Source organism: Suncus etruscus, chromosome 10 (assembly GCF_024139225.1).
Source record: "Suncus etruscus isolate mSunEtr1 chromosome 10, mSunEtr1.pri.cur, whole genome shotgun sequence".
Taxonomy (NCBI): domain Eukaryota; kingdom Metazoa; phylum Chordata; class Mammalia; order Eulipotyphla; family Soricidae; genus Suncus; species Suncus etruscus.
In genome coordinates, this window is record NC_064857.1 from 12,190,150 (window position 1) to 12,198,879 (window position 8,730).

An 8,730-nucleotide genomic window follows, 5' to 3' on the forward strand; every position below is an offset into this window, starting at 1 on the left:
TGCATGCACAAATTCCAGGTTTAATTACTGGAAATGCACAGTTCCCAAGAATGGCTGGCAGCAATTTCTCAGGCTCAGAACCAAAAGTTTGCCCAAAACCAAATTGAAATAAAAAAAAGAATCCAGGGGGCTGGAGAGATAGCATGGAGGTAAGGCATTTGCCTTTCATGCAGAAGATCATGGGTTCAAATCCTGGCACCCCATATGGTCCCCTGAGCCTGCTAGGAGCGAGTTCTGAGCGTAGAGCCAGGAGTAACCCCTGAGTGCTTCCGGTTGTGACCCAAAAAAAGAAAAGAAAAGAATCCAGAACTGGTTCTTCAAAATTTCAATCTATTTAACTCTTTATGAAAGGAGGAAATCTTCCCTGAGTATTTTGAACACAACCATCAAAAGTTTTTTAGCTAACCAGTTGATGAACTAAAATATAGAAGTCATCATTTAGAAAAGGAAATATCTGATAGACTGCTTCCATTACAGTGTTCCTTCTTATTGAGAGATTTTGCAACTATGATAACCTTTATATAGAAACAGAAAAATACTGCGCACAGAAATCAAAGTTTAATTAGAATGCCAAAAAGTGTTATGATGATTCATTATGTAAGTAAAATTAATCAGACTCATCTTATATATTTTAACAGGAGCAACATATGCTCGCTAGCATATTTTAACAATATCTTTTCACAAATAAACATAAATAAAGCCATTAAATTCATTTTAAAATGCTATTTATTCTCCTTAGCAAGATTTTTTGAAATATTTAGTTTTAACCTTTTCTAAAATATTAGAAGCATTTGAAAATAAGTTCAAGTGGATATGCACTTCAAGTGGATGTACACAAGGATACATACATCTATAAAAATGAATATTGCTGTCTGTATACATTACTGATAGGAACTAGATAAGAAAATTTGGAGAAAATTCATTTCCAAGCTATCAAAAATAACTTCTAATAATTTTCACTCTTAGATATATTTGCTATAAAGTATTTTTTGTATCTTCAATTTTTCTCTGAATCTAGGAACATAATAACTTTAAATCCAAAAGCAGACTAAAAGTCAGTAAGTACCACAATTCATTTTCTTTGCCCTGACAGATTTATTCATAGTATGGATATGTATATAACTATAAACAATATTCCAATCTGCAATTTTCAAGAGAAAATAAAAAATAATATTTTGGGGTAATGTTTAATACGCTAAGAGTTTACAACTTATACAAATAAATGATTTTTATAAAAAGGGGATTAATCAGGTGGGGGAGATACTGAATGGTTTATGGTGCTTGCCTTACATGTGGCTGACCCAGTTTGATTTCTGGTGTTTGATACTGTTCCCAAAACAATTCCAGAAAATACCTCTGAGTACAGAGTCAGAAGCCTCAGACATTATGAGGTGTGATTCCAAAATAAAAAGCAAAGATAAAAATGAATGCAAAGACTTCTAGTGTAAGAGAAAAAAATACTTCTTTTTTTTTGGGGGGGGTCACACCCAGCGGTACTCAGGGGTTACTCATGGCTGTCTGCTCAGAAATAGCTCCTGGCAGGCACGGGGGACCATGTGGGACACCGGGATTCGAACCAACCACCTTTGGTCCTGGATCGGCTGCTTGCAAGGCAAACGCCTCTGTGCTATCTCTCCAGGCCCGAAAAACTACTTCTATGTAACTGATAATGAAAGAAGATAGGCTTGAGTCCAGAGATTCATAATGATCCTTTAATGATTCTGAAGATAAGTGCACCTTATTAATAATAGTGCCCTTCTTCACACATAGCTTTCTCTTTATGTTGAGCCTGAGAGATAGTACAGTGTGTAAGGTCTTTGGGTTCAATCCCTGTCACTACAGATAATCCCTTGAAAACTACCAACAGAGATTCCCATGCACAAGGCCAGGAGTAAGCCCTGATCACACAACCAGGTGTGGCTCAGAAGCACCCCCTTACATGAAGAAAAAAGACTTATTTTGATAGTGAATTTACTTGAATATTCTTGAATATAACTTTTCAATGCATTATGGCAGCATGTCCAAGTGAATGGTAAATAGCACAATAATATATTTTAGAAAGATTTCTAAACTCAAAATGTGTTTCAGTGAAATTCCCATTTCCTCTTATATCAACATGAAAGAGGAAAATGAGAAATCAGACTCAACCGTTTTGTCAATGATTAGAAAATACAGCCTTTGTGTCTGGAGGATTGATTACTCTCTGTAACAGAAACTAGTGAGGCTGGCTTGACTGGTCATCAGCGGCTTCCTTACTCCATGCTAAATAACCACAGTTCCCATCTTATCCTGTGCCTCCTATGTTAGGCCCTGAGGAATACCCATTCTGAAAGAGAGAGGACATAGAAGCAGGAAACTGCTGAGAATGTCTGCATTATGCCTTTCTGATGCAGCAACAAACTATAAATACAAAATTTGGGGCGGGGACCAGGTCAAAACTTTTGTTGTTATTTTGTTTATTTGGGGCCACACTTGATGTTGTTCAGGGCTTACTCCTAACTCTGGGCTAAGGGGTAACTCCTGGTGACATGGCGAACAGGGGATCAAATTCGTGTTAACTGCATGTAAGGCAAGCATCTTACTGTACTATTACTATTACTGTACTATTATTCCAATCTTTCAAAATTTGCTTCTTAAATAAACATATGTATGTAGACATGTATGTATCTATATTTACACTTGAAAATAAAAATTTTCAAAGCACTCTGGTATGTCACCCATAATTCTGACCCTGTGCTTTAAGCAGATGTAAATAGATATATATTCACATATACCTTGCTTGTTAAATGGTATAAAACAAAAATCAAAGGTGTCCTTGTCTATGTCAATTTTGAGACTCAAGCTCCCAATGTTTTAGCTTAATGTTATCACCACAACATAAACAGTCACTTTCTGATTATTCCCAGTCATTTTTTCTTTCACTTCCATCACCAAACCTCACTTCTCTCTATTCCCACAAATCTCCTTGACACCATTATTTACTTTGTTGTCTTAATTTCTTTTTTTTTTTTTTTTTTTTTGGTTTTTGGGCCACACCCGACGGTGCTCAGGTGTTACTCCTAGCTGTCTGCTCAGAAATAGCTCCTGGCAGGCACCATATGAGACACCGGGATTCGAACCAACCACCTTTGGTCCTGGATCGGCTGCTTGCAAGGCAAACGCCACTGTGCTATCTCTCCGGGCCCCTGTTGTCTTAATTTCTATTTCAGGCTTTTTGTTTTAACATACTTTGATTTTTCTAAATCTTCACTACCACAGAAAGCTTCACAAATTATAGATCTGTTATTCTTTCTATTTATTTCCCACAATATACAAGTGTATAGTATATCTTCATAGATTGGCCCACACACATTTCTACACATACGCCAGATAGAAATTGGATCCACACATCTCCACAATACAATATTCTTAATTGTGGCATCAACATGATTAAAATATTTGAACAAAAACTCCTGCCAAAAATCAATTGAATATATCCAAGCTTCAGATAGCGGCCTTTTCTACAATCATTCTAGTCTTCTAAGACATGTATAGTTATCTTTTTCTCTTTTCTTCTTTTCCAGCTGTGTACCAACTATCACATGTTTTGACACGATGTAGCTTTCAAAAAGGGCAGGCAAAAGCTTCTTCCAGCACTCTAGTTGTAACTACAACTATGTTCGTCTGCAACTGTGTTAGTCTCATTTTTAATATTGGGTCAACGTAAATCTTATATGTGTACATTTCTAATATTTATAGGACAACAGCAGTATGAGTTATTATGAAAGAAAGATGAAGTAGAGTCATGTGACCCTATCATGGTGGCACTGGCCTGGTTCCTGTGACTTCTGTCCTAGCTGCCAAGTTGCTTACAGAGTCATAATTATTTTAGACGAACAATGAATGTTTCTGTCTCTATTATTCAGGCTTATGAGCAGATGCAACACATGATGCTCATTTAAAAAATTGATAGAACTTTTATTGTAACTTTTTAGATTACAATTACATATAAACTTCTTTTTTTTTTTTTTTTTTTTTTTTGTTTTTGGGCCACACCCAGTAACGCTCAGGGGTTACTCCTGGCTATGTGCTCAGAAGTCCTCCTGGCTTGGGGGACCATATGGGACACCGGGGGATCGAACCGCGGTCCGTCCAAGGTTAGCGCAGGCAAGGCAGGCACCTTACCTTTAGCGCCACCGCCCGGCCCCCACATATAAACTTCTTAAACAAATATCTGAACTCCAAAGAGGAAACTCAAATCGCTGTACAAGTATTTAAACCTTCCTCCCCCCAAAATACTCAATTTATCCATGATGACAATGCTCTGTTTTGCTGTATTTATATTTCATTAAATATATTTATAGTTATATATGGACTATCTTACTGTGCTTTATAATTCTGCAGTTGCAAATAAGCAAGCTTTCTGGTAATAGTTTTCTTCCCATTTTTACACTGTGAAAAGTTTCCTTTAAAATATTCATGACAGTCTTTGTTTTTTTAATGACATGGTTCTTTATCTCTGTGATTAGATCATATTTTGCTTAGCCTCTATGCTACTTTTAATGATGGATGGTTTTTCTAAAACTTTACTAATTTAAAAAATTTATATGGAGATTTTTTTTTTTACTCATTTGTTCTTGGGATACATTTCTGACATGGTATTACTAGATCCAAAAGGCATAAAATTTTGTGTATGTATATCTGTATTTGATTTGGGGGCCATCCCAGTAGTACTCAGGGCTTACTATTGGATCTGTGCTCAGGAATTACTCCTGCTAGGCAGTGGAGAAACTATCTGGGATTCCAGGGATCGAATCTAGAACAATTACATACAAAGCAAGTGCCTGCTTTCTGTACTCTCTCTAGTCCCAAATCAGCACTACTCACTTGAAATTTTGAATACATTTGTACTTTCCATATTCTTGACATAATTAGATATTTACAGTTTTACAATAGTGCTACACAAATAGATGGAAACAATATCTTGTATTTTATCTATCAGGAATAAAAGATAAACAGCTCAGACTAAAAAGCTTGTTTAGAATTGTTTTGACAACTGTATAAAATAGCTAAATTTGTTGAAATGTTCTGATAACCACTTGATCCTGCTAATAGTGGAGTCTAAATTCACTGAGGAACTCACTTCCTGTTAAGGCGGTGGTCTGTATACATTTGTTTAGGAAGACAACAAGTAATGATAGTTTTTAGCCTTCAGTTTGAGACCAGGAAGAATCAGATTCTTGGTTTGCTTCCATCGCTCTGTGAACTGAAATGTTGAAAAGAAAAGAAATTGCCTTCGTTGTTCCTCGTAAGTGTCTATACGGTTTTCGGTGAATTTCATGGATCTGACAGTTTTTGCTTCTGAGAGACTTTTGTCAAATGTCTTTTTTTCAATTTTTTAAAACTGTTGGTAAGAACAGGTACTTTCTGATCAAAGAAGTAGAAAATGTTTTACATTATCAAAAGTTGCTGGCAAGTTGTCACAAGAAATGAAGATAACAATTTCTACTGAAGTTTCTTGAAACTGTGAGACAGTTCAATTTACAGCTGAAGAACCAATACCCATATCTGAAAAATAAAATACAAGCAAGTAGGATGGTTTGTTCTTTCTTAAATCAGGATGTGCTGCCCCTCAGGACACAAATTAAGAGTGTTGAGATCAGTATAAACAAATTAGTTAAGAAATGTTATCAGAACATGCCTCTAGCTCAGTTCTTTGTAGCTCACTGTACAAATTGGAAACATTTGCAAATAAAAAAAAAACAATCTGAACAACACAGGCAGGCTATCAAGTTCAAGATTCCCAAAGTTGTAATTATACATATAGGATAAATGGCAACCTATAATTTTACCAGTGCAGATTCTGGGCTAATCCTTGTAAAGAAATACTGTTAAGAGTCATCATTTCCACTACAGACAATGACTTGAATTGAACAAACTAATTTGCCTGGAGCCTGGAGTCAGTCCTGTGCCAGGAAGCTTCAGGGGTAAGGTCTCCTTGTATTTAGACCATAATTTGTCTCTCCATGTCCCTTATGTTTTGGTGGGCCTATGCAAACAAATGCCACTTTAATACCATTTTTTACTATGTTCCCTTGATTCCAATTCTTAAGAAAAACAAGCCACTAAAACTTTTGATGTTAACCTAAACTAGTTAGCAGGTGCATGGAACTAGAGAAATGTACGTTGCCCTCAATGTTTAGGGAGTTACATAGGTCTAATGTCTTTAGATTATATTGTGTGCTGCTAAGAAATAGTATGTACTACAACTGGGGATTTGAGGGACAAAGTAATTGTATTGTACAGGTGTTCAGTTCTGTTTCTATTAGTGTTCTTTGGCTGAAAGTTCAAGGCTGGGATATCATCGATGGGACTACCGAGAACTCTGTTTATGGGTGATTGGGCTTCCACTGTAACTTTACACGGTCCTCTTTCTTTGCATCTTTGTTGTCATAATTAAAATAATTTAAAAAAAAAGAGTCATCATTTCTTGAATCAGATCTGTTTCTTGAAATGGAAGTGTATCTGCTTCAGATAGCTATTTCTACTTTCATCCAATCAAATTTACTTAGCGTCTATCTTGCTTTAGGTATTTTGTAAACATAAGTGAATCCCACAGGATCCCTACTACTTGTTCTGACCATTGAACTAGGCATATGTGTGGGTGTGTGTAAAGCACTTGTTCTCAATGGGAACTATGTAAGAGGATCATGCAGCTATTTATAGCCACTTCCAAGAAGTTTCTAGCATCTTTCATTTGGGATGTCTAGTACTAGAAAAACAGAGTGTATTAATACTCCTTTGACACTAGATGGTGCCAAGAGACACGTGTATATTAGTATTTTAGAGCTTTTGCTCAAGATTTTAGTTCAAACCAGAGATGAGGTTTAAAAAAATGATTGAGTGATGAAGGAATTATACACTGGGTAGGGCTTTTTTGGCCTTACAAATGGCCAATCTGGATTCAATTCCTGGCATCCCATATGGTCTCTTGAGCACCCTTGGAATAATTCATGAGAGTAAATCCAGGAGTTGTAACCCCTGAGCACAGCTGGATGTGGTGCCCCTACCTTTCAACGGTAGAATTTAGCAAGGACAATAACATCTAAACCCATCCAAAATTTGGAGAATAAATGAACAGACATTTCCTCGAAGAAGAAATATAGATAATCATAGGCATATGAAAAAATGCTTCACATCAGGGAGATGCAAATCAAAACAACAATGAGGTACCATCTCACAACACAGACACTGGCACATATCACAAAGAACAAGAACAACCAGTGCTGGTGTGGAGGTGGGGAGAAAGGGACTCTCATTCACTGGTAGTAGAAATGCCAACTTTTCCAGCCATTTTGGAAAGCAATATGAATAATCCTCAAAAAACTAGAAATGAGCTAGAAACTCATTTTGATAGTCCTCAACGAACTAGAAATGATCCAACAATACTGCTCCTAGACATGTAACCTAGGAACCTCCAAACACCATAAATGCCCTCTGCATTCCTATGTTAATCACAGGACTATTTACAATAGCCAAAATCTGGAAACAACACAAGTGCCTAAGAACAGATGAATGAGTAAAGGAATTGTGGTGCATCTACACAACAGGATACTATGCAGCTGTTAGGAAAAACGAAGTCATGACATTTGTTCTATACATGTATGAATATGGAAACTATTATGCTGAGTGAAATGAATAAGAGGGAAAGGGATAGACATAAAATAATCTCATACATTTGTGGGATATATGTTTAAAAAGATAGTATGGTAATAATATTCAGAGACAATATAGATGAGGGTCAGGAGGACTAGTCCATGCTAGGAAGCTTGCCACCAGTAGTGGAGGAGTGCAGTTAGGGCAAAGAAGAGATCACTGTGACCATGGTAGTTGAAAATGATCACTCTAGACAAAAACGGTGCTAAAGGGAGATAAAATAATGTGCATGATGCCCTTTCATTGAAAATAGTGCAGACCACTAGTGTCTAAGGGAGAGAGAGAGGAGGGAGATACAACATCTGCCCAGAGGTAGGTGGAGGCTAGAGGAGAGGGAAATTAGGGAGACAGGGGTGGGAAATGTGCACTTATGAAGGGTGCTGTACACTCTATGATTGAAATTCAATCATGAACAACTTTGTAACCATAGTTTTATATAAATAATTAATTTTAAAAGGGGGAAATTGTTAAGGAAGGGAAATAGTTTATACAACTAAATATTTTCACTTTCATAAAGTCTTGTTACATTTACTTCAAAAGTCAATTGTTGCTTTTTATTTCAAAATTATACTGATATTTATTAGTGTATCACAACAAAAGGCCCATTTTTATTCAGATCTAAGCATAAATATGATTTAGTCTTCATAGAGAACTTTTTAAATAGTTTCTATGATTTTCATTTTATGGAAGCTAAAATAAGACTCAGGAGTTAATTCATTTAGAATATATCGTTTAATAGATATATTACATTAATATATTATATAATTATATATTTATAAGTATATTTATATACTTTATACATAAAGTATATATAAATATGTGTATTTATACATATAAAATATATATAAAGTATGACCAGAATAATTAAACTAATTGTCAGATTGTTGGAGATCATCATATACATTAATGTGCATTTCAACAGTTTCATCAAATTTCTTCTCTTTAATAAAACTTTATTTTAGTCAACCCAGTTTACAAATCTCTCACTATCTGTATTGACAAGTGTAATCTACCAATTTTACTGTTTTATTAATG